At 45.1% G+C, this 23762-nt stretch overlaps 11 non-coding genes across 11 annotated transcripts; all 11 read right to left on the reverse strand.

Moving 5' to 3' along the window:
- Positions 1–515: 515 nt before the first annotated feature.
- Positions 516–587, reverse strand: trnad-guc (transfer RNA aspartic acid (anticodon GUC)). Its single transcript has one exon. It is a non-coding gene; the product is annotated as a tRNA-Asp (tRNA).
- Positions 588–4568: 3981 nt separating this feature from the next.
- Positions 4569–4642, reverse strand: trnad-guc (transfer RNA aspartic acid (anticodon GUC)). Its single transcript has one exon. It is a non-coding gene; the product is annotated as a tRNA-Asp (tRNA).
- Positions 4643–5934: 1292 nt separating this feature from the next.
- trnad-guc (transfer RNA aspartic acid (anticodon GUC)) lies at positions 5935–6006 on the reverse strand. The gene has a single exon. It is a non-coding gene; the product is annotated as a tRNA-Asp (tRNA).
- A 1293-nt stretch (positions 6007–7299) lies between these two features.
- On the reverse strand, positions 7300–7371 carry trnad-guc (transfer RNA aspartic acid (anticodon GUC)). The gene has a single exon. It is a non-coding gene; the product is annotated as a tRNA-Asp (tRNA).
- A 1290-nt stretch (positions 7372–8661) lies between these two features.
- Positions 8662–8735, reverse strand: trnad-guc (transfer RNA aspartic acid (anticodon GUC)). The gene has a single exon. It is a non-coding gene; the product is annotated as a tRNA-Asp (tRNA).
- A 2639-nt stretch (positions 8736–11374) lies between these two features.
- trnad-guc (transfer RNA aspartic acid (anticodon GUC)) lies at positions 11375–11446 on the reverse strand. Its single transcript has one exon. It is a non-coding gene; the product is annotated as a tRNA-Asp (tRNA).
- Positions 11447–12737: 1291 nt separating this feature from the next.
- On the reverse strand, positions 12738–12809 carry trnad-guc (transfer RNA aspartic acid (anticodon GUC)). The gene has a single exon. It is a non-coding gene; the product is annotated as a tRNA-Asp (tRNA).
- Positions 12810–15460: 2651 nt separating this feature from the next.
- trnad-guc (transfer RNA aspartic acid (anticodon GUC)) lies at positions 15461–15532 on the reverse strand. Its single transcript has one exon. It is a non-coding gene; the product is annotated as a tRNA-Asp (tRNA).
- A 1292-nt stretch (positions 15533–16824) lies between these two features.
- On the reverse strand, positions 16825–16896 carry trnad-guc (transfer RNA aspartic acid (anticodon GUC)). The gene has a single exon. It is a non-coding gene; the product is annotated as a tRNA-Asp (tRNA).
- Positions 16897–18187: 1291 nt separating this feature from the next.
- On the reverse strand, positions 18188–18259 carry trnad-guc (transfer RNA aspartic acid (anticodon GUC)). The gene has a single exon. It is a non-coding gene; the product is annotated as a tRNA-Asp (tRNA).
- Positions 18260–19551: 1292 nt separating this feature from the next.
- Positions 19552–19623, reverse strand: trnad-guc (transfer RNA aspartic acid (anticodon GUC)). Its single transcript has one exon. It is a non-coding gene; the product is annotated as a tRNA-Asp (tRNA).
- Positions 19624–23762: the final 4139 nt, after the last annotated feature.

Consider the following 23762-nt stretch of genomic DNA (forward strand, 5'->3'; position numbering starts at 1 on the left):
GAATGAGGCTGATGCGTGTTGAGAGATGATCCGGTTCATCAAATTTATACATTTTGTGTCCCGTTTTTGCATTTTCATCGCGGTTCGAAGGCCGTTGTTTAATATCGCGGGGTGCAGGTCATCTGTATCGGCGAATCTGTTCCTAACCAGTAGCTGCGAGTCACTGTCCGATCCTGCTTGATTGTCTTATTATTCACGAGTTGGTTGAGTTGACCGTTGGAGAAATCTCTTTGAATTGTATCGTTTTTGCGAGTGCATATCGTGTGCGACAAATGGCGCATGTTGAAGGCAGCGTTTTTCTTTTACAGGGGCAAATATGGGAAATGAAGAAGGTAATGTGTCCGTTTCGCTGACCCACGCATTGCACAGAAATATTGGTGCGGGCGGTTTTGATGAGCGGTCTCAATTCCGCCCTGTTGATTGCATCTTTGGGGCGGTGTGCCTTGGCGGATTCGACAGCCGATGTACCAATTCTAAAAAATTGTTCCCAATTTTTCTCTGGTAAGGTACAAACACTCCCCGTTGGGGAATTGAACCCCAGTCTCCCGCGTGACAGGCGGGGATACTAACCACTATACTAACAAGGAACTTCAATTTTGCGACCCCCGCTTGGCCAACTGAGGGTTTCTGCGCCTCTGAATTCACTCCATTTACTGAAGATGCTCTATTTGTCTGTGAAATCAGTAAAATCGCGGCAAATCAATACCATGTGGAAAGGAAGATCGTCCCATGTTAATTTTGGAAGACTGGATGCAGGATCACCCAAACACTTCCGCGTGTATTGATCTGTAAATATTGAGGCGGTTGTTCACTTCAGACCCTGACATCTGCAGGCGGGCTAATGGCAGCAATATTCACGCGATCAGTTCCAGTGGCATGAGATTCCGCAAAAATTATATCGGAAATTATGTTTGGCTCCATGTAAAGTAAAAACGATTTCAATTAACCAGTTGCCTAAACAGGGCCACTACTTATATAGTCAGCAAGCAACATTATACATCAGACTTTTGTGCAAATGAGGAGATGTGTATTTTTGCTTTTCCCAGAAAACACATTGAATTAAAATGTCTTGTTCACCATCAGGACACAGTATGAAGAGAGATGGGATCGGCAGGTTCCAAAATCACGAATCACGTCGACGCTGGTTACATTCGTGTCAGAAGTGTGTCGGCCCAGGGCACAGTGTCTGAGGGACTGGGTCTGCGTGGGGCAATTATGATATTCAGTACACTGTCAATGAGATTTTGTTCCCCTTTACTTCGTAATAATAGACAGAGTAGTGAAGCAAAGAAGACATGAAAGACAAATTCAGGAACCACGGTTCAGAAGGGTCCACTATGCGTCACTTTACAAGACATTTCTTGGAATGAGGCTGATGCGTGTTGAGGGATGATCCCGTTCGTCAAATTTATACATTTTGTGTCCAGTTTTTGCATTTTCATCGCGGTTCGAAGGCCGTTGTTTAATATCGCGGGGTGCAGGTCATCTGTATCGGCGAATCTGTTCCTAACCAGTAGCTGCGAGTCACTGTCCGATCCTGCTTGATTGTCTTATTATTCACGAGTTGGTTGAGTTGACCGTTGGAGAAATCTCTTTGAATTGTATCGTTTTTGCGAGTGCATATCGTGTGCGACAAATGGCGCACGTTGAAGGCAGCGTATTTCTTTTACAGGGGCAAATGTGGGAAATGAAGAAGGTATGTGTCCGGTTCGCTGACCCACGCGTTGCACAAAAATATTGGCGTGGGCGGTTTTGATGAGCGGTCTCAATTCCGCCCTGTTGATTGCATCTCTGGGGCGCTGTGCCTTGGCGGTTTCGACAGGCGATGTACCAATTGTAAAAAAGGATTTCCAATTTTTTTCTGGTAAGCTACAAACTCTCCCCGGTCTCCCGCGTGACAGGCGGGGATACGAACCACTATACTAACGAGGAAATTAGGTTTGATGAGCCACGCTTGGCCAACTGAGGGTTTCTGCACCTCTGAAATCACTCCATTGACTGAAGATGCTCTATTTGTCTGTGAAATCAGTAAAATAACGGCAACTCAATGCCATGTGGAAAGGAAGATCGTCCCATGTTAATTTTGGAAGACTGGATGCAGGATCACCCAAACTCTTCCGCGTGTATTGAGCTGTAAATATTGAGGCGGGTGTTCACTTCAGACCCTGACATCTGCAGGCGGGCTAATGGCAGCAATATCCACGCGATCAGTTCCAGTGGCATGAGATTCCGCAGAAATTTGATCGGAAATTATATTTGGCTCCATGTAAATTAAAAACTATTTCAATTAACCAGTTGCCTAAAGAGGGCCACAACTTATATAGTCTGCAAGCAACATTATACATCAGACTTTTGTGCAAATCAGGAGATGTGTATTTTTGCTTTTCGCAGAAAACACATTGAATTAAACTGTCTTGTTCACCATCACGACACAGCATGAAGAGAGGTGGGATCGGCAGGTTCCAAAATCACGAATCACGTCGACGGTGGTTACATTCGTGTCAGAAGTGTGTCGGCCCAGGGCACAGTGTTTGCGGGACTGGGTCTGCGTGGGGCAATTATGATATTCAGTACACTGTCAATGAGATTTCGCCTCCCTTTACTTCGTAATAATAGACAGAGTAGTGAAGCAAAGAAGACATGAAAGACAAATTCAGGAACCACGGTTCAGAAGGGTCCATTATGCGTCACTTTACAAGACATTTCTTGGAATGAGGCTGATGCGTGTTGAGAGATGATCCGGTTCATCAAATTTATACATTTTGCGTACAGTTTTTGCATTTTCATCGCGGTTCGAAGGCCGTTGTTTAATATCGCGGGGTGCAGGTCATCTGTATCGGCGAATCTGTTCCTAACCAGTAGCTGCGAGTCACTGTCCGATCCTGCCTGAGTTGGTTGAGTTGAGCGTTGGAGAAATCTCTTTGAATTGTATCGCTTTTGCGAGTGCATATCGTGTGCGACAAATGGCGCATGTTGAAGGCAGTGTTTTTCTTTTACTGGGGCAAATGAGGGAAATGAAGAAGGTAATGTGTCCGTTTCGCTGACCCACGCATTGCACAGAAATATTGGTGCGGGCGGTTTTGATGAGCGGTCTCAATTCCGCACTGTTGATTGCATCTCTGGGGCGGTGTGCCTTGGCGGATTCGACAGCCGATGTACCAATTCTAAAAAAAAATGACCAATTTATTTCTGGCAAAGAACAAACTCTCCTCCTCGGGGAATTGAATCCCGGTCTCCCGCGTGACAGGTGGGGATACTAACCACTATACTAACGAGGAACTTTGAATTTGTGAGCCCCGCTTGGCCAACTGAGGGTTTCTGCGTCTCTGAAATCACTCCATTGACTGAAGATGCTCGATTTGTCTGTGAAATCAGTAAAATCGCGGCAACTCAATACCATGTGGAAAGGAAGATCGTCCCATGTTAATTTTGGAAGACTGGTTGCAGGATCACCCAAACTCTTCCGCGTGTATTGAGCTGTACATATTGAGGCGGTTCTTCACTTCAGACCCTGACATCTGCAGGCGGGCTAATGGCAGCAATATTCACGCGATCAGTTCCAGTGGCATGAGATTCCGTAAAAATTATATCGAAAATTATGTTTGGCTCCATGTAAAGTAAAAACGATTTCAATTAACCAGTTGCCTAAACAGGGCCACTACTTATATAGTCAGCAAGCAACATTATACATCAGACTTTTGTGCAAATCAGGAGATGTGTATTGTTGCTTTTCCCAGAAAACACATTGAATTAAACTGTCTTGTTCACCATCACGACACAGTATGAAGAGAGATGGGATCGGCAGGTTCCAAAATCACGAATCACGTCGACGCTGGTTACATTCGTGTCAGAAGTGTGTCGGCCAAGGGCACAGTGTCTGAGGGAATGGGTCTGCGTGGGGCAATTATGATATTCAGTACACTGTCAATGAGATTTCGTTCCCCTTCACTTCGTAATAATAGACAGAGTAGTGAAGCAAAGAAGACATGAAAGACAAATTCAGGAACCACGGTTCAGAAGGGTCCACTATGCGTCACTTTACAAGACATTTCTTGGAATGAGGCTGATGCGTGTTGGGAGATGATCCGGTTCATCAAATTTATACATTTTGTGTCCAGTTTTTGCATTTTCATCGCGATTCGAAGGCCGTTGTTTAATATCGCGGGGTGCAGGTCATCTGTATCGGCGAATCTGTTCCTAACCAGTAGCTGAGAGTCACTGTCCGATCCTGCTTGATTGTCTTATTATTCACGAGTTGGTTGAGTTGACCGTTGGCGAAATCTCTTTTAATTGTATCATTTTTGCGAGTGCATATCGTGTGCGACAAATGGCGCATGTTGAAGGCAGCGTTTTTCTTTTACAGGGGCAAATATGGGAAATGAAGAAGGTAATGTGTCCGTTTCGCTGACCCATGCATTGCACAGATATATTGGTGCGGGCGGTTTTGATGAGCGGTCTCAATTCCGCACTGTTGATTGCATCTCTGGGGCGGTGTGTCTTGGCGGATTCGACAGCCGATGTACCAATTCTAAAAAATCATTCCCAATTTTTTTCTGGTAAGGGACAAACTCTGCCCGTCGGGGAATTGAACCCCGGTCTCCCGCGTGACAGGCGGGGATACTAACCACTATACTAACGAGGAACTTCAGTTTGGTGAGACATGCTTGGCCAACTGAGGGTTTCTGCGCTTCTGAAATCACTCCATTTACTGAAGATGCTTGATTTGTCTGTGAAATCAGTAAAATCACGGCAACTCAATACCATGTGGAAAGGAAGATCGTCCCATGTTAATTTTGGAAGACTGGATGCAGGATCACCCAAACACTTCCGCGTGTATTGAGCTGTAAATATTGAGGCGGTTGTTCACTTCAGACCCTGACATCTGCAGGCGGGCTAATGGCAGCAATATTCACGCGATCAGTTCCAGTGGCATGAGATTCCGCAAAAATTATATCGGAAATTATGTTTGGCTCCATGTAAAGTAAAAACGATTTCAATTAACCAGTTGCCTAAACAGGGCCACTACTTATATAGTCAGCAAGCAACATTATACATCAGACTTTTGTGCAAATCAGGAGATGTGATTTTTGCTTTTCCCAGAAAACACATTGAATTAAACTGTCTTGTTCACCATCACGACACAGTATGAAGAGAGATGGGATCGGCAGGTTCCAAAATCACGAATCACGTCGACGATGGTTACATTCGTGTCAGAAGTGTGTCGGCCCAGCGCACAGTGTCTGAGGGACTGGGTCTGCGTGGGGCAATTATGATATTCAGTACACTGTCAATGAGATTTCGTTCCCCTTTACTTCGGAATAATAGACAAGAGTAGTGAAGCAAAGAAGACATGAAAGACAAATCCAGGAACCACGGTTCAGAAGGGTCCACTATGCGTCACTTTACAAGACATTTCTTGGAATGAGGCTGATGCGTGTTGAGAGATGATCCGGTTCATCAAATTTATACATTTTGTGTCCAGTTTTTGCATTTTCATCGCGGTTCGAAGGCCGTTGTTTAATATCGCGGGGTGCAGGTCATCTGTATCGGCGAATCTGTTCCTAACCAGTAGCTGCGAGTCACTGTCCGATCCTGCTTGATTGTCTTATTATTCACGAGTTGGTTGAGTTGACCGTTGGAGAAATCTCTTTGGATTGTATCGTTTTTGCGAGTGCATATCGTGTGCGACAAATGGCGCCTGTTGAAGGCAGCGTTTTTCTTTTACAGGGGCAAATATGGGAAATGAAGAAGGTAATGTGTACGTTTCGCTGACCCACGCATTGCACAGAAATATTGATGTGGGCGGTTTTGATGAGCGGTCTCAATTCCGCACTGTTGATTGCATCTCTGGGGCGGTGTGTCTTGGCGGATTCGACAGCCGATGTTCCAATTCTAAAAAATCACTCGCAATTTTTTTCTGGTAAGGTACAAACTCTCCCAGTCGGGGAATTGAACCCCGGACTCCCGCGTGACAGGCGGGGATACTAACCACTATACTAACGAGGAACTACGGTTTGGCGGGACACGCTTGGCCAACTGAGGGTTTCTGCGCTTCTGAAATCACTCCATTTACTGAAGATGCTCGATTTGTCTGTGAAATCAGTAAAATCACGGCAACTCAATACCATGTGGAAAGGAAGATCGTCCCATGTTAATTTTGGAAGACTGATTGCAGGATCACCCAAACACTTCCGCGTGTATTGAGCTGTAAATATTGAGGCGGTTGTTCACTTCAGACCCTGACATCTGCAGGCGGGCTAATGGCAGCAATATTCACGCGATCAGTTCTTAGTGGCATGAGATTCCGCAAAAATTATATCGGAAATTATGTTTGGCTCCATGTAAAGTAAAAACGATTTCAATTAACCAGTTGCCTAAACAAGGCCACTACTTATATAGTCAGCAAGCAACATTATACATCAGACTTTTGTGCAAATCCGGAGATGTGTATTGTTGCTTTTCCCAGAAAACACATTGAATTAAACTGTCTTGTTCACCATCACGACACAGTATGAAGAGAGATGGGATCGGCAGGTTCCAAAATCACGAATCACGTCGACGCTGGTTACATTCGTGTCAGAAGTGTGTCGGCCAAGGGCACAGTGTCTGAGGGACTGGGTCTGCGTGGGGCAATTATGATATTCAGTACACTGTCAATGAGATTTCGTTCCCCTTCACTTCGTAATAATAGACAGAGTAGTGAAGCAAAGAAGACATGAAAGACAAATTCAGGAACCACGGTTCAGAAGGGTCCACTATGCGTCACTTTACAAGACATTTCTTGGAATGAGGCTGATGCGAGTTGGGAGATGATCCGGTTCATCAAATTTATACATTTTGTGTTCAGTTTTTGCATTTTCATCGCGGTTCGAAGGCCGTTGTTTAATATCGCGGGGTGCAGGTCATCTGTATCGGCGAATCTGTTCCTAACCAGTCGCTGAGAGTCACTGTCCGATCCTGCTTGATTGTCTTATTATTCACGAGTTGGTTGAGTTGACCGTTGGAGAAATCTCTTTTAATTGTATCATTTTTGCGAGTGCATATCGTGTGCGACAAATGGCGCATGTTGAAGGCAGCGTTTTTCTTTTACAGGGGCAAATATGGGAAATGAAGAAGGTAATGTGTCCGTTTCGCTGACCCATGCATTGCACAGAAATATTGGTGCAGGCGGTTTTGATGAGCGGTCTCAATTCCGCACTGTTGATTGCATCTCTGGGGCGGTGTGTCTTGGCGGATTCGACAGCCGATGTTCCAATTCTAAAAAATCACTCCCAATTTTTTTCTGGTAAGGTATAAACTCTCCCCGTCGGGGAATTGAACCCCGGACTCCCGCGTGACAGGCGGGGATACTAACCACTATACTAACGAGGAACTTCAGTTTGGCGGGACAAGCTTGGCCAACTGAGGGTTTCTGCGCTTCTGAAATCACTCCATTTACTGAAGATGCTCGATTTGTCTGTGAAATCAGTAAAATCACGGCAACTCAATACCATGTGGAAAGGAAGATCGTCCCATGTTAATTTTGGAAGACTGGATGCAGGATCACCCAAACTCTTCCGCGTGTATTGAGCTGTAAATATTGAGGCGGTTCTTCACTTCAGACCCTGACATCTGCAGGCGGGCTAATGGCAGCAATATTCACGCGATCAGTTCCAGTGGCATGAGATTCCGCAAAAATTATATCGGAAATTATGTTTGGCTCCATGTAAAGTAAAAACGATTTCAATTAACCAGTTGCCTAAACAAGGCCACTACTTATATAGTCAGCAAGCAACATTATACATCAGACTTTTGTGCAAATCCGGAGATGTGTATTGTTGCTTTTCCCAGAAAACACATTGAATTAAACTGTCTTGTTCACCATCACGACACAGTATGAAGAGAGATGGGATCGGCAGGTTCCAAAATCACGAATCACGTCGACGCTGGTTACATTCGTGTCAGAAGTGTGTCGGCCAAGGGCACAGTGTCTGAGGGAATGGGTCTGCGTGGGGCAATTATGATATTCAGTACACTGTCAATGAGATTTCGTTCCCCTTCACTTCGTAATAATAGACAGAGTAGTGAAGCAAAGAAGACATGAAAGACAAATTCAGGAACCACGGTTCAGAAGGGTCCACTATGCGCCACTTTACAAGACATTTCTTGGAATGAGGCTGATGCGAGTTGGGAGATGATCCGGTTCATCAAATTTATACATTTTGTGTCCAGTTTTTGCATTTTCATCGCGATTCGAAGGCCGTTGTTTAATATCGCGGGGTGCAGGTCATCTGTATCGGCGAATCTGTTCCTAACCAGTCGCTGAGAGTCACTGTCCGATCCTGCTTGATTGTCTTATTATTCACGAGTTGGTTGAGTTGACCGTTGGAGAAATCTCTTTTAATTGTATCATTTTTGCGAGTGCATATCGTGTGCGACAAATGGCGCCTGTTGAAGGCAGCGTTTTTCTTTTACAGGGGCAAATATGGGAAATGAAGAAGGTAATGTGTACGTTTCGCTGACCCACGCATTGCACAGAAATATTGGTGCAGGCGGTTTTGATGAGCGGTCTCAATTCCGCACTGTTGATTGCATCTCTGGGGCGGTGTGTCTTGGCGGATTCGACCGCCGATGTACCAATTCTAAAAAATCATTCCCAATTTTTTTCTGGTAAGGGACAAACTCTACCCGTCGGGGAATTGAACCCCGGTCTCCCGCGTGACAGGCGGGGATACTAACCACTATACTAACGAGGAACTTCGGTTTGCTGGGACACGCTTTGCCAACTGAGGGTTTCTGCGCTTCTGAAATCACTCCATTTACTGAAGATGCTTGATTTGTCTGTGAAATCAGTAAAATCACGGCAACTCAATACCATGTGGAAAGGAAGATCGTCCCATGTTAATTTTGGAAGACTGGATGCAGGATCACCCAAACACTTCCGCGTGTATTGAGCTGTAAATATTGAGGCGGTTCTTCACTTCAGACCCTGACATCTGCAGGCGGGCTAATGGCAGCAATATTCACGCGATCAGTTCCAGTGGCATGAGATTCCGCAAAAATTATATCGGAAATTATGTTTGGCTCCATGTAAAGTAAAAATGATTTCAATTAACCAGTTGCCTAAACAGGGCCACTACTTATATAGTCAGCAAGCAACATTATACATCAGACTTTTGTGCAAATCAGGAGATGTGTATTTTTGCTTTTCCCAGAAAACACATTGAATTAAACTGTCTTGTTCACGATCACGACACAGTATGAAGAGAGATGGGATTTGGCAGGTTCCAAAATCACGAATCACGTCGACGATGGTTACATTCGTGTCAGAAGTGTGTCAGCCCAGGGCACAGTGTCTGAGGGACTGGGTCTGCGTGGGGCAATTATGATATTCAGTACACTGTCAATGAGATTTCGTTCCCCTTGACTTCGTAATAATAGACAGAGTAGTGAAGCAAAGAAGACATGAAAGACAAATTCAGGAACCACGGTTCAGAAGGGTCCACTATGCGTCACTTTACAAGACATTTCTTGGAATGAGGCTGATGCGTGTTGGGAGATGATCCGGTTCATCAAATTTATACATTTTGTGTCCAGTTTTTATATTTTCATCGCGGTTCGAAGGCCGTTGTTTAATATCGCCGCGTGCAGGTCATCTGTATCGGCAATCTGTTCTTAACCAGTAGCTGCGAGTCACTGTCCGATCCTGCCTGAGTTGGTTGAGTTGACCGTTGGAGAAATCTCTTTGAATTGTATCGTTTATGCGAGTGCATATCGTGTGCGACAAATGGCGCATGTTGAAGGCAGCGTTTTTCTTTCACGGGGGCAAATGTGGGAAATGAAGAAGGTAATGTGTCCGTTTCGCTGACCCACGCATTGCACAGAAATATTGGTGCGGGCGGTTTTGACGAGCGGTCTCAATTCCGCCCTGTTGATTGCATCTCTGGGGCGCTGTGCCTTGGCGGATTTGACAGCCGATGTACCAATTCTAAAAAAGCATTCCCAATTTTTTTTCTGTTAAGGTACAAACTCTCCCCGTCGTGGAATTGAACCCCGGTCTCCCGCGTGACAGGCGGGGATACTAACCACTATACTAATGAGGAACTTCGGTTTGGTGAGCCACGCTTGGCCAACTGAGGGTTTCTGCGCCTCTGAAATCACTCCATTTACTGAAGATGCTCGATTTGTCTGTGAAATCAGTAAAATCGCGGCAACTCAATAACATGTGGAAAGGAAGATCGTCCCATGTTAATTTTGGAAGACTGGATGCAGGATGACCCAAACACTTCCACGTGTATTGAGCTGTAAATATTGAGGCGGTTGTTCACTTCAGACCATGACATCTGCAGGCGGGCTAATGGCAGCAATATTCACGCGATCAGTTCCAGTGGCATGAGATTCCGCAAAAATTAGATCGGAAATTATGTTTGGCTCCATGTAAAGTAAAAACGATTTCAATTAACCAGTTGCCTAAAGAGGGCCGCTACTTATATAGTCAGCAAGCAACATTATACATCAGACTTTTGTGCAAATCAGGAGATGTGTATTTTTGCTTTTCCCAGAAAACACATTGAATTAAACTGTCTTGTTCACCATCAAGACACAGTATGAAGAGAGATGGGATCGGCAGGTTCCAAAATCACGAATCACGTCGACGATGGTTACATTCGTGTCAGAAGTGTGTCGGCCCAGGGCACAGTGTCTGAGGGACTGGGTCTGCGTGGGGCAATTATGATATTCAGTACACTGTCAATGAGATTTCGTTCCCCTTTACTTCGTAATAATAGACAGAGTAGTGAAGCAAAGAAGACATGAAAGACAAATTCAGGAACCACGGTTCAGAAGGGTCCACTATGCGTCACTTTACAAGACATTTCTTGGAATGAGGCTGATGCGTGTTGGGAGATGATCCGGTTCATCAAATTTATACATTTTGTGTCCAGTTTTTGCATTTTCATCGCGGTTCGAAGGCCGTTGTTTAATATCGCGGGGTGCAGGTCATCTGTATCGGCGAATCTGTTCCCAACCAGTAGCTGCGAGTCACTGTCCGATCCTGCTTGATTGTCTTACTATTCACGAGTTGGTTGAGTTGACCGTTGGAGAAATCTCTTTGAATTGCATCGTTTATGCGAGTGCATATCGTGTGCGACAAATGGCGCATGTTGAAGGCAGCGTTTTTCTTTTACAGGGGCAAATGTGGGAAATGAAGAAGGTAATATGTCCGTTTCGCAGACCCACGCATTGCACAGAAATATTGGTGCGGGCGGTTTTGATGAGCGGTCTCAATTCCACACTGTTGATTGCATCTCTGGGGCGGTGTGCCTTGGCGGATTCGACAGCCGATGGACCAATTCTAAAAAATCATTCCCTATTTTTTCCTGGTAAGGTACAAACTCTCCCCGTCGGGGAATTGAACCCCGGTCTCCCGCGTGACAGGCGGGGATACTAACCACTATACTAACGAGGAACTTCAATTTGGTGAGCCACGCTTGGCCAACTGAGGGTTTCTGCGCCTCTGAAATCACTCCATTTACTGAAGATGCTCGATTTGTCTGTGAAATCAGTAAAATCGCGGCAACTCAATACCATGTGGAAAGGAAGATCGTCCCATGTTAATTTTGGAAGACTGGATGCAGGATCACCCAAACACTTCCGCGTGTATTGAGCTGTAAATATTGAGGCGGTTGTTCACTTCAGACCCTGACATCTGCAGGCGGGCTAATGGCAGCAATATTCACGCGATCAGTTCCAGTGGCATGAGATTCCGCAAAAATTATATCGGAAATTATGTTTGGCTCCATGTAAAGTAAAAACGATTTCAATTAACCAGTTGCCTAAACAGGGCCACTACTTATATAGTCAGCAAGCAACATTATACATCAGACTTTTGTGCAAATCAGGAGATGTGATTTTTGCTTTTCCCAGAAAACACATTGAATTCAACTGTCTTGTTCACCATCACGACACAGTATGAAGAGAGATGGGATCGGCAGGTTCCAAAATCACGAATCACGTCGACGGTGGTTACATTCGTGTCAGAAGTGTGTCGGCCCAGGGCACAGTGTCTGAGGGACTGGGTCTGCGTGGGGCAATTATGATATTCAGTACACTGTCAATGAGATTTTGTTCCCCTTTTCTTCGTAATAATAGACAGAGTAGTGAAGCAAAGAAGACATGAAAGACAAATTCAGGAACCACGGTTCAGAAGGGTCCACTATGCGTCACTTTACAAGACATTTCTTGGAATGAGGCTGATGCGTGTTGAGAGATGATCCGGTTCATCAAATTTATACATTTTGTGTCCAGTTTTTGCATTTTCATCGCGGTTCGAAGGCCGTTGTTTAATATCGCGGGGTGCAGGTCATCTGTATCGGCGAATCTGTTCCTAACCAGTAGCTGCGAGTCACTGTCCGATCCTGCTTGATTGTCTTATTATTCACGAGTTGGTTGAGTTGACCGTTGGAGAAATCTCTTTGAATTGTATCGTTTTTGCGAGTGCATATCGTGTGCGACAAACGGCGCCTGTTGAAGGCAGCGTTTTTCTTTTACAGGGGCAAATATGGGAAATGAAGAAGGTAATGTGTACGTTTCGCTGACCCACGCATTGCACAGAAATATTGATGTGGGCGGTTTTGATGAGCAGTCTCAATTCCGCACTGTTGATTGCATCTCTGGGGCGGTGTGCCTTGGCGGATTCGACAGCCGATGTACCAATTCTAAAAAACCATTCCCAATTTTGTTCTGGTAAGGTACAAACTCTCCCCGTCGGGGAATTGAACCCCGGTCTCCCACGTGACAGGCGGGGATACTAACCACTATACTAACGAGGAACTACGGTTTGGTGAGCCACGCTTGGCCAACTGAGGGTTTCTGCGCCTCTGAAATCACTCCATTTACTGAAGATGCTCGATTTGTCTGTGAAATCAGTAAAATCGCGGCAACTCAATACCATGTGGAAAGGAAGATCGTCCCATGTTAATTTTGGAAGACTGGATGCAGGATCACCCAAACACTTCCACGTGTATTGAGCTGTAAATATTGAGGCTGTTGTTCACTTCAGACCCTGACATCTGCAGGTGGGCTAATGGCAGCAATATTCACGCGATCAGTTCCAGTGGCATGAGATTCCGCAAAAATTAGATCGGAAAATATGTTCGGCTCCATGTAAAGTAAAAACGATTTCAATTAACCTGTTGCCTAAACAGGGCCACTACTTATATACTCAGCAAGCAACATTATACATCAGACTTTTGTGCAAATGAGGAGATGTGTATTTTTGCTTTTCCCAGAAAACACATTGAATTAAACTGTCTTGTTCACCATCACGACACAGTATGAAGAGAGATGGGATCGGCAGGTTCCAAAATCACGAATCACGTCGACGGTGGTTACATTCGTGTCAGAAGTGTGTCGGCCAAGGGCACAGTGTCTGAGGGACTGGGTCTGCCTGGGGCAATTATGATATTCAGTACACTGTCAATGAGACTTTGTTCCCCTTTACTTCGTAATAATAGACAGAGTAGTGAAGCAAAGAAGACATGAAAGACAAATTCAGGAACCACGGTTCAGAAGGGTCCACTATGCGTCACTTTACAAGACATTTCTTGGAATGAGGCTGATGCGTGTTGAGAGATGATCCGGTTCATCAGATTTATACATTTTTTGTCCAGTTTCTGCATTTTCATCGCGGTTCGAAGGCCGTTGTTTAATATCGCGGGGTGCAGGTCATCTGTATCGGCGAATCTGTTCCTAACCAGTAGCTGCGAGTCACTCTCCGATCCTGCTTGATTGTCTTATTGTTCACGAGTTGGTTGAGTTGACCGTTGGAGAAATCTCTTTGAATTGTATCGTTTTTGCAAGTGCATATCGTGTGCGACAAATGACGCATGTTGAAGGCAGCGTTTTTCTTTTACCGGGGCAAATAAGGGAAATGAAGAAGGTAATGTGTCTGTTTCGCTGACCCACGCATTGCACAGAAATATTTGTGCGGGCGGTTTTGATGAGCGGTCTCAATTCCGCACTGTTCATTTCATCTCTGGGGCGGTGTGCCTTGGCGGATTCGACAGCCGATGTACCAATTCTAAAAAATCATCCCTAATTTTTTTCTAGTAAGGTACAAACTCTCCCCGTCGGGGAATTGAATATCTCCCGCGTGACAGGCGGGGATACTAACCACTATACTAACGAGGAAGTTCGGTTTGGTGAGCCACGCTGGGCCAACTGAGGGTTTCTGCGCCTCTGAAATCACTCCATTTACTGAAGATGCTCGATTTGTCTGTGAAATCAGTAAAATCGCGGCAACTCAATACCATGTGGAAAGGAAGATCGTCCCATGTTAATTTTGGAAGACTGGATGCAGGATCACCCAAACTCTTCCGCGTGTATTGAGCTGTAAATATTGAGGCGGTTCTTCACTTCAGACCCTGACATCTGCAGGCGGGCTAATGGCAGTAATATTCACGCGATCGGTTCCAGTGGCATGAGATTCCGCAAAAATTATATCAGAAATTATGTTTGGCTCCATGTAAAGTAAAAATATTTCAATTAACCAGTTGCATAAACAGGGCCACTTCTTATATAGTCAGCAAGCAACATTATACATCAGACTTTTGTGCAAATCAGGAGATGTGTATTTTTGCTTTTCCCAGAAAACACATTGAATTAAACTGTCTTGTTAACCATCACGACACAGTATGAAGAGAGATGGGATCGGCAGGTTCCAAAATCACGAATCACGTCGACGCTGGTTACATTCGTGTCAGAAGTGTGTCGGCCAAGGGCACAGTGTCTGAGGGAATGGGTCTGCGTGGGGCAATTATGATATTCAGTACACTGTCAATGAGATTTCGTTCCCCTTCACTTCGTAATAATAGACAGAGTAGTGAAGCAAAGAAGACATGAAAGACAAATTCAGGAACCACGGTTCAGAAGGGTCCACTATGCGTCACTTTACAAGACATTTCTTGGAATGAGGCTGATGCGAGTTGGGAGATGATCCGGTTCATCAAATTTATACATTTTGTGTCCAGTTTTTGCATTTTCATCGCGATTCGAAGGCCGTTGTTTAATATCGCGGGGTGCAGGTCATCTGTATCGGCGAATCTGTTCCTAACCAGTCGCTGAGAGTCACTGTCCGATCCTGCTTGATTGTCTTATTATTCACGAGTTGGTTGAGTTGACCGTTGGAGAAATCTCTTTTAATTGTATCATTTTTGCGAGTGCATATCGTGTGCGACAAATGGCGCCTGTTGAAGGCAGCGTTTTTCTTTTACAGGGGCAAATATGGGAAATGAAGAAGGTAATGTGTACGTTTCGCTGACCCACGCATTGCACAGAAATATTGGTGCAGGCGGTTTTGATGAGCGGTCTCAATTCCGCACTGTTGATTGCATCTCTGGGGCGGTGTGTCTTGGCGGATTCGACCGCCGATGTACCAATTCTAAAAAATCATTCCCAATTTTTTTCTGGTAAGGGACAGACTCTCCCCGTCGGGGAATTGAACCCCGGTCTCCCGCGTGACAGGCGGGGATACTAACCACTATACTAACGAGGAACTTCGGTTTGCTTGGACACGCTTGGCCAACTGAGGGTTTCTGCGCTTCTGAAATCACTCCATTTACTGAAGATGCTTGATTTGTCTGTGAAATCAGTAAAATCACGGCAACTCAATACCATGTGGAAAGGAAGATCGTCCCATGTTAATTTTGGAAGACTGGATGCAGGATCACCCAAACACTTCCGCGTGTATTGAGCTGTAAATATTGAGGCGGTTCTTCACTTCAGACCCTGACATCTGCAGGCGGGCTAATGGCAGCAATATTCACGCGATCAGTTCCAGTGGCATGAGATTCCGCAAAAATTATATCGGAAATTATGTTTGGCTCCATGTAAAGTAAAAATGATTTCAATTAACCAGTTGCCTAAACAGGGCCACTACTTATATAGTCAGCAAGCAACATTATACATCAGACTTTTGTGCAAATCAGGAGATGTGTATTTTTGCTTTTCCCAGAAAACACATTGAATTAAACTGTCTTGTTCACCATCAAGACACAGTATGAAGAGAGATGGGATCGGCAGGTTCCAAAATCACGAATCACGTCGACGATGGTTACATTCGTGTCAGAAGTGTGTCGGCCCAGGGCACAGTGTCTGAGGGACTGGGTCTGCGTGGGGCAATTATGATATTCAGTACACTGTCAATGAGATTTCGTTCCCCTTTACTTCGTAATAATAGACAGAGTAGTGAAGCAAAGAAGACATGAAAGACAAATTCAGGAACCACGGTTCAGAAGGGTCCACTATGCGTCACTTTACAAGACATTTCTTGGAATGAGGCTGATGCGTGTTGGGAGATGATCCGGTTCATCAAATTTATACATTTTGTGTCCAGTTTTTGCATTTTCATCGCGGTTCGAAGGCCGTTGTTTAATATCGCGGGGTGCAGGTCATCTGTATCGGCGAATCTGTTCCCAACCAGTAGCTGCGAGTCACTGTCCGATCCTGCTTGATTGTCTTACTATTCACGAGTTGGTTGAGTTGACCGTTGGAGAAATCTCTTTGAATTGCATCGTTTATGCGAGTGCATATCGTGTGCGACAAATGGCGCATGTTGAAGGCAGCGTTTTTCTTTTACAGGGGCAAATGTGGGAAATGAAGAAGGTAATATGTCCGTTTCGCAGACCCACGCATTGCACAGAAATATTGGTGCGGGCGGTTTTGATGAGCGGTCTCAATTCCACACTGTTGATTGCATCTCTGGGGCGGTGTGCCTTGGCGGATTCGACAGCCGATGGACCAATTCTAAAAAATCATTCCCTATTTTTTCCTGGTAAGGTACAAACTCTCCCCGTCGGGGAATTGAACCCCGGTCTCCCGCGTGACAGGCGGGGATACTAACCACTATACTAACGAGGAACTTCAATTTGGTGAGCCACGCTTGGCCAACTGAGGGTTTCTGCGCCTCTGAAATCACTCCATTTACTGAAGATGCTCGATTTGTCTGTGAAATCAGTAAAATCGCGGCAACTCAATACCATGTGGAAAGGAAGATCGTCCCATGTTAATTTTGGAAGACTGGATGCAGGATCACCCAAACACTTCCGCGTGTATTGAGCTGTAAATATTGAGGCGGTTGTTCACTTCAGACCCTGACATCTGCAGGCGGGCTAATGGCAGCAATATTCACGCGATCAGTTCCAGTGGCATGAGATTCCGCAAAAATTATATCGGAAATTATGTTTGGCTCCATGTAAAGTAAAAACGATTTCAATTAACCAGTTGCCTAAACAGGGCCACTACTTATATAGTCAGCAAGCAACATTATACATCAGACTTTTGTGCAAATCAGGAGATGTGATTTTTGCTTTTCCCAGAAAACACATTGAATTCAACTGTCTTGTTCACCATCACGACACAGTATGAAGAGAGATGGGATCGGCAGGTTCCAAAATCACGAATCACGTCGACGGTGGTTACATTCGTGTCAGAAGTGTGTCGGCCCAGGGCACAGTGTCTGAGGGACTGGGTCTGCGTGGGGCAATTATGATATTCAGTACACTGTCAATGAGATTTCGTTCCCCTTTTCTTCGTAATAATAGACAGAGTAGTGAAGCAAAGAAGACATGAAAGACAAATTCAGGAACCACGGTTCAGAAGGGTCCACTATGCGTCACTTTACAAGACATTTCTTGGAATGAGGCTGATGCGTGTTGAGAGATGATCCGGTTCATCAAATTTATACATTTTGTGTCCAGTTTTTGCATTTTCATCGCGGTTCGAAGGCCGTTGTTTAATATCGCGGGGTGCAGGTCATCTGTATCGGCGAATCTGTTCCTAACCAGTAGCTGCGAGTCACTGTCCGATCCTGCTTGATTGTCTTATTATTCACGAGTTGGTTGAGTTGACCGTTGGAGAAATCTCTTTGAATTGTATCGTTTTTGCGAGTGCATATCGTGTGCGACAAACGGCGCCTGTTGAAGGCAGCGTTTTTCTTTTACAGGGGCAAATATGGGAAATGAAGAAGGTAATGTGTACGTTTCGCTGACCCACGCATTGCACAGAAATATTGATGTGGGCGGTTTTGATGAGCAGTCTCAATTCCGCACTGTTGATTGCATCTCTGGGGCGGTGTGCCTTGGCGGATTCGACAGCCGATGTACCAATTCTAAAAAACCATTCCCAATTTTGTTCTGGTAAGGTACAAACTCTCCCCGTCGGGGAATTGAACCCCGGTCTCCCACGTGACAGGCGGGGATACTAACCACTATACTAACGAGGAACTACGGTTTGGTGAGCCACGCTTGGCCAACTGAGGGTTTCTGCGCCTCTGAAATCACTCCATTTACTGAAGATGCTCGATTTGTCTGTGAAATCAGTAAAATCGCGGCAACTCAATACCATGTGGAAAGGAAGATCGTCCCATGTTAATTTTGGAAGACTGGATGCAGGATCACCCAAACACTTCCACGTGTATTGAGCTGTAAATATTGAGGCTGTTGTTCACTTCAGACCCTGACATCTGCAGGTGGGCTAATGGCAGCAATATTCACGCGATCAGTTCCAGTGGCATGAGATTCCGCAAAAATTATGTCGGAAATTATGTTTGGCTCCATGTAAAGTAAAAACAATTTCAATTAACCAGTTGCCTAAACAAGGCCACTACTTATATAGTCAGCAAGCAACATTATACATCAGACTTTTGTGCAAATCAGGAGATGTGTATTTTTGCTTTTCCCAGAAAACACATTGAATTAAACTGTCTTGTTCACCATCACGACACAGTATGAAGAGAGATGGGATCGGCAGGTTCCAAAATCACGAATCACGTCGACGCTGGTTACATTCGTGTCAGAAGTGTGTCGGCCAAGGGCACAGTGTCTGAGGGACTGGGTCTGCCTGGGGCAATTATGATATTCAGTACACTGTCAATGAGACTTTGTTCCCCTTTACTTCGTAATAATAGACAGAGTAGTGAAGCAAAGAAGACATGAAAGACAAATTCAGGAACCACGGTTCAGAAGGGTCCACTATGCGTCACTTTACAAGACATTTCTTGGAATGAGGCTGATGCGTGTTGAGAGATGATCCGGTTCATCAGATTTATACATTTTTTGTCCAGTTTCTGCATTTTCATCGCGGTTCGAAGGCCGTTGTTTAATATCGCGGGGTGCAGGTCATCTGTATCGGCGAATCTGTTCCTAACCAGTAGCTGCGAGTCACTGTCCGCTCCTGCTTGATTGTCTTATTGTTCACGAGTTGGTTGAGTTGACCGTTGGTGAAATCTCTTTGAATTGTATCGTTTTTGCGAGTGCATAACGTGTGCGACAAATGGCGCATGTTGAAGGCAGCGTTTTTCTTTTACAGGGGCAAATAAGGGAAATGAAGAAGGTAATGTGTCTGTTTCGCCGACCCACGCATTGCACAGAAATATTGGTGCGGGCGGTTTTGAAGAGCGGTCTCAATTCCGCACTGTTGATTGCATCTCTGGGGCGGTGTGCCTTGGCGGATTCGACAGCCGATGTACCAATTCTAAAAAATCACTCCCAATTTCTTTCTGGTAAGGTATAAACTCTCCCCGTCGGGGAATTGAACCCCGGTCACCCGCGTGACAGGCGGGGATACTAACCACTATACTAACGAGGAACTTCGATTTGGCGAGCCACGCTTGGCCAACTGAGGGTTTCTGCGCATCTGAAATCACTCCATTTACTGAAGATGCTCGATTTGTCTGTGAAATCAGTAAAATCGCGGCAACTCAATACCATGTGGAAAGGAAGATCGTCCCATGTTAATTTTGGAAGACTGGATGCAGGATCACCCAAACACTTCCGCGTGTATTGAGCTGTAAATATTGAGGCGGTTCTTCACTTCAGACCCTGACATCTGCAGGCGGGCTAATGGCAGCAATATTCACGCGATCAGTTCCAGTGGCATGAGATTCCGCAAAAATTATATCGGAAATTATTTTTGGCTCCATGTAAAGTAAAAACGATTTCAATTAACCAGTTGCCTAAACAGGGCCACTACTTATATAGTCAGCAAGCAACATGATACATCAGACTTTTGTGCAAATCAGGAGATGTGTATTTTTGCTTTTCCCAGAAAACACATTGAATTAAACGGTCTTGTTCACCATCACGACACAGTATGAAGAGAGATGGGATTGGCAGGTTCCAAAATCACGAATCACGTCGACGATGGTTACATTCGTGTCAGAAGTGTGTCAGCCCAGGGCACAGTGTCTGAGGGACTGGGTCTGCGTGGGGCAATTATGATATTCAGTACACTGTCAATGAGATTTCGTTCCCCTTTACTTCGTAATAATAGACAGAGTAGTGAAGCAAAGAAGTCATGAAAGACAAATTCAGGAACCACGGTTCAGAAGGGTCCACTATGCGTCACTTTACAAGACATTTCTTGGAATGAGGCTGATGCGTGTTGAGAGATGATCCGGTTCATCAAATTTATACATTTTGTGTTCAGTTTTTATATTTTCATCGCGGTTCGAAGGCCGTTGTTTAATATCGCGGGGTGCAGGTCATCTGTATCGGCGAATCTGTTCCTAACCAGTAGCTGCGAGTCACTGTCCGATCCTGCTTGATTGTCTTACTATTCACGAGTTGGTTGAGTTGACCGTTGGAGAGATCTCTTTGAATTGCATCGTTTATGCGAGTGCATATCGTGTGCGACAAATGGCGCATGTTTAAGGCAGCGTTTTTCTTTTACAGGGGCAAATGTGGGAAATGAAGAAGGTAATGTGTCCGTTTCGCAGACCCACGCATTGCACAGAAATATTGGTGCGGGCGGTTTTGATGAGCGGTCTCAATTCCACACTGTTGATTGCATCTCTGGGGCGGTGTGCCTTGGCGGATTCGACAGCCGATGGACCAATTCTAAAAAATCATTCCCAATTTTTTCCTGGTAAGGTACAAACTCTACCCGTCGGGGAATTGAACCCCGGTCTCCCGCGTGACAGGCGGGGATACTAACCACTATACTAATGAGGAACTTTGGTTTGGCGAGACACGCTTGGCCAACTGAGGGTTTCTGCGCATCTGAAATCACTCCATTTACTGAAGATGCTCGATTTGTCTGTGAAATCAGTAAAATCGCGGCAACGCAATACCATGTGGAAAGGAAGATCGTCCCATGTTAATTTTGGAAGACTGGATGCAGGATCCCCCAAACTCTTCCGCGTGTATTGAGCTGTAAATATTGAGGCGGTTGTTCACTTCAGAATTTGACATCTGCAGGCGGGCTAATGGCAGCAATATTCACGCGATCAGTTCCAGTGGCATGAGATTCCGCAAAAATTATATCGAATTTATGTTTGGCTCCATGTAAAGTAAAAACGATTTCAATTAACCAGTTGCCTAAAGAGGGCCACTACTTATATAGTCAGCAAGCAACATTATACATCTGACTTTAGTGCAAATCAGGAGATGTGTATTTTTGCTTTTCCCAGAAAACACATTGAATTAAACTGTCTTGTTCACCATCAAGACACAGTATGAAGAGAGATGGGATCGGCAGGTTCCAAAATCACGAATCACGTTGACGATGGTTACATTCGTATCAGAAGTGTGTCGGCCCAGGGCACAGTGTTTGAGGGACTGGGTCTGCGTGGGGCAATTATGATATTCAGGACACTGTCAATGAGATTTCGTTCCCCTTTACTTCGTAATAATAGACAGAGTAGTGAAGCAAAGAAGACATGAAAGACAAATTCAGGAACCACGGTTCAGAAGGGTCCACTATGCGTCACTTTACAAGACATTTCTTGGAATGAGGCTGATGCGTGTTGGGAGATGATCCGGTTCATCAAATTTATACATTTTGTGTCCAGTTTTTGCATTTTCATCGCGGTTCGAAGGCCGTTGTTTAATATCGCGGGGTGCAGGTCATCTGTATCGTCGAATCTGTTCCTAACCAGTAGCTGCGAGTCACTGTCCGATCCTGCCTGAGTTGGTTGAGTTGACCGTTGGAGAAATCTCTTTGAATTGTATCGTTTTTGCGAGTGCATATCGTGTGCGACAAATGGCGCATGTTGAAGGCAGCGTTTTTCTTTTACGGGGCAAATATGGGAAATGAAGAAGGTAATGTGTCCATTTCGCTGACCCACGCATTGCACAGAAATATTGGTGCGGGCGGTTTTGATGAGCGGTCTCAATTCCGCACTGTTGATTGCATCTCTGGGGCGGTGTGCCTTGGCGGATTCGACAGCCGATGTACCAATTCTAAAAAATCATTCACAACTTTTTTCTGGTAAGGTACAAACTCTCCCCGTCGGGGAATTGAACCCCGGTCTCTGGCGTGACAGGCGGGGATACTAACCACTATACTAACGAGGAACTTCGGTTTGGCGAGACACGCTTGGCCAACTGAGGGTTTCTGCGCCTCTGAAATCACTCCATTTACTGAAGATGCTCGATTTGTCTGTGAAATCAGTAAAATCGCGGCAACTCAATACCATGTGGAAAGGAAGATCGTCCCATGTTAATTTTGGAAGACTGGATGCAGGATCACCCAAACACTTCCGCGTGTATTGAGCTGTAAATATTGAGGCGGTTCTTCACTTCAGACCCTGACATCTGCAGGCGGGCTAATGGCAGCAATATTCACGCGATCAGTTCCAGTGGCATGAGATTCCTCAAAAATTATATCGGAAATTATGTTTGGCTCCATGTAAAGTAAAAACAATTTCAATTAACCTGTTGCCTAAACAGGGCCGCTACTTATATAGTCAGCAAGCAACATTATACATCAGACTTTTGTACAAATCAGGAGATGTGTATTTTTGCTTTTCCCAGAAAACACATTGAATTCAACTGTATTGTTCACCATCACGACACAGTATGAAGAGAGATGGGATCGGCAGGTTCCAAAATCACGAATCACGTCGACGGTGGTTACATTCGTGTCAGAAGTGTGTCGGCCCAGGGCACAGTGTCTGAGGGACTGGGTCTGCGTGGGGCAATTATGATATTCAGTACACTGTCAATGAGATTTTGTTCCCCTTTACTTCGTAATAATAGACAGAGTAGTGAAGCAAAGAAGACATGAAAGACAAATTCAGGAACCACGGTTCAGAAGGGTCCACTATGCGTCACTTTACAAGACATTTCTTGGAATGAGGCTGATGCGAGTTGAGAGATGATCCGGTTCATCAAATTTATACATTTTATGTCCAGTTTTTGCATTTTCATCGCGTTTCGAAGGCCGTTGTTTAATATCGCGGGGTGCAGGTCATCTGTATCGGCGAATCTGTTCCTAACCAGTAGCTGCGAGTCACTGTCCGATCCTGCTTGATTGTCTTATTATTCACGAGTTGGTTGAGTTGACCGTTGGAGAAATCTCTTTGAATTGCATCGTTTTTGCGAGTGCATATCGTGTGCGACAAATGGCGCATGTTGAAGGCAGCGTTTTTCTTTTACAGGTGCAAATGTGGGAAATGAAGAAGGTAATGTGTCCGTTTCGCTGACCCACGCATTGCACAGAAATATTGGTGCAGGCGTTTTTGATGAGCGGTCTCAATTCCGCACTGTTGATTGCATCTCTGGGGCGCTGTGCCTTGGTGGATTCGACAGCCGATGTACCAATTCTAAAAAATCACTACCAATTTTTTTCTGGTAAGGTACAAACTCTCCCTGTCGGGGAATTGAACCCCGGTCGCCCGCGTGACAGGTGGGGATACTAACCACTATACTAACGAGGAACTTCTGTTTGGCGAGACACGCTTGGCCAACTGAGGGTTTCTGCGCCTCTGAAATCACTCCATTTAC

Source organism: Scyliorhinus torazame, chromosome 25 (genome assembly GCF_047496885.1).
Source record: "Scyliorhinus torazame isolate Kashiwa2021f chromosome 25, sScyTor2.1, whole genome shotgun sequence".
NCBI lineage: Eukaryota > Metazoa > Chordata > Chondrichthyes > Carcharhiniformes > Scyliorhinidae > Scyliorhinus > Scyliorhinus torazame.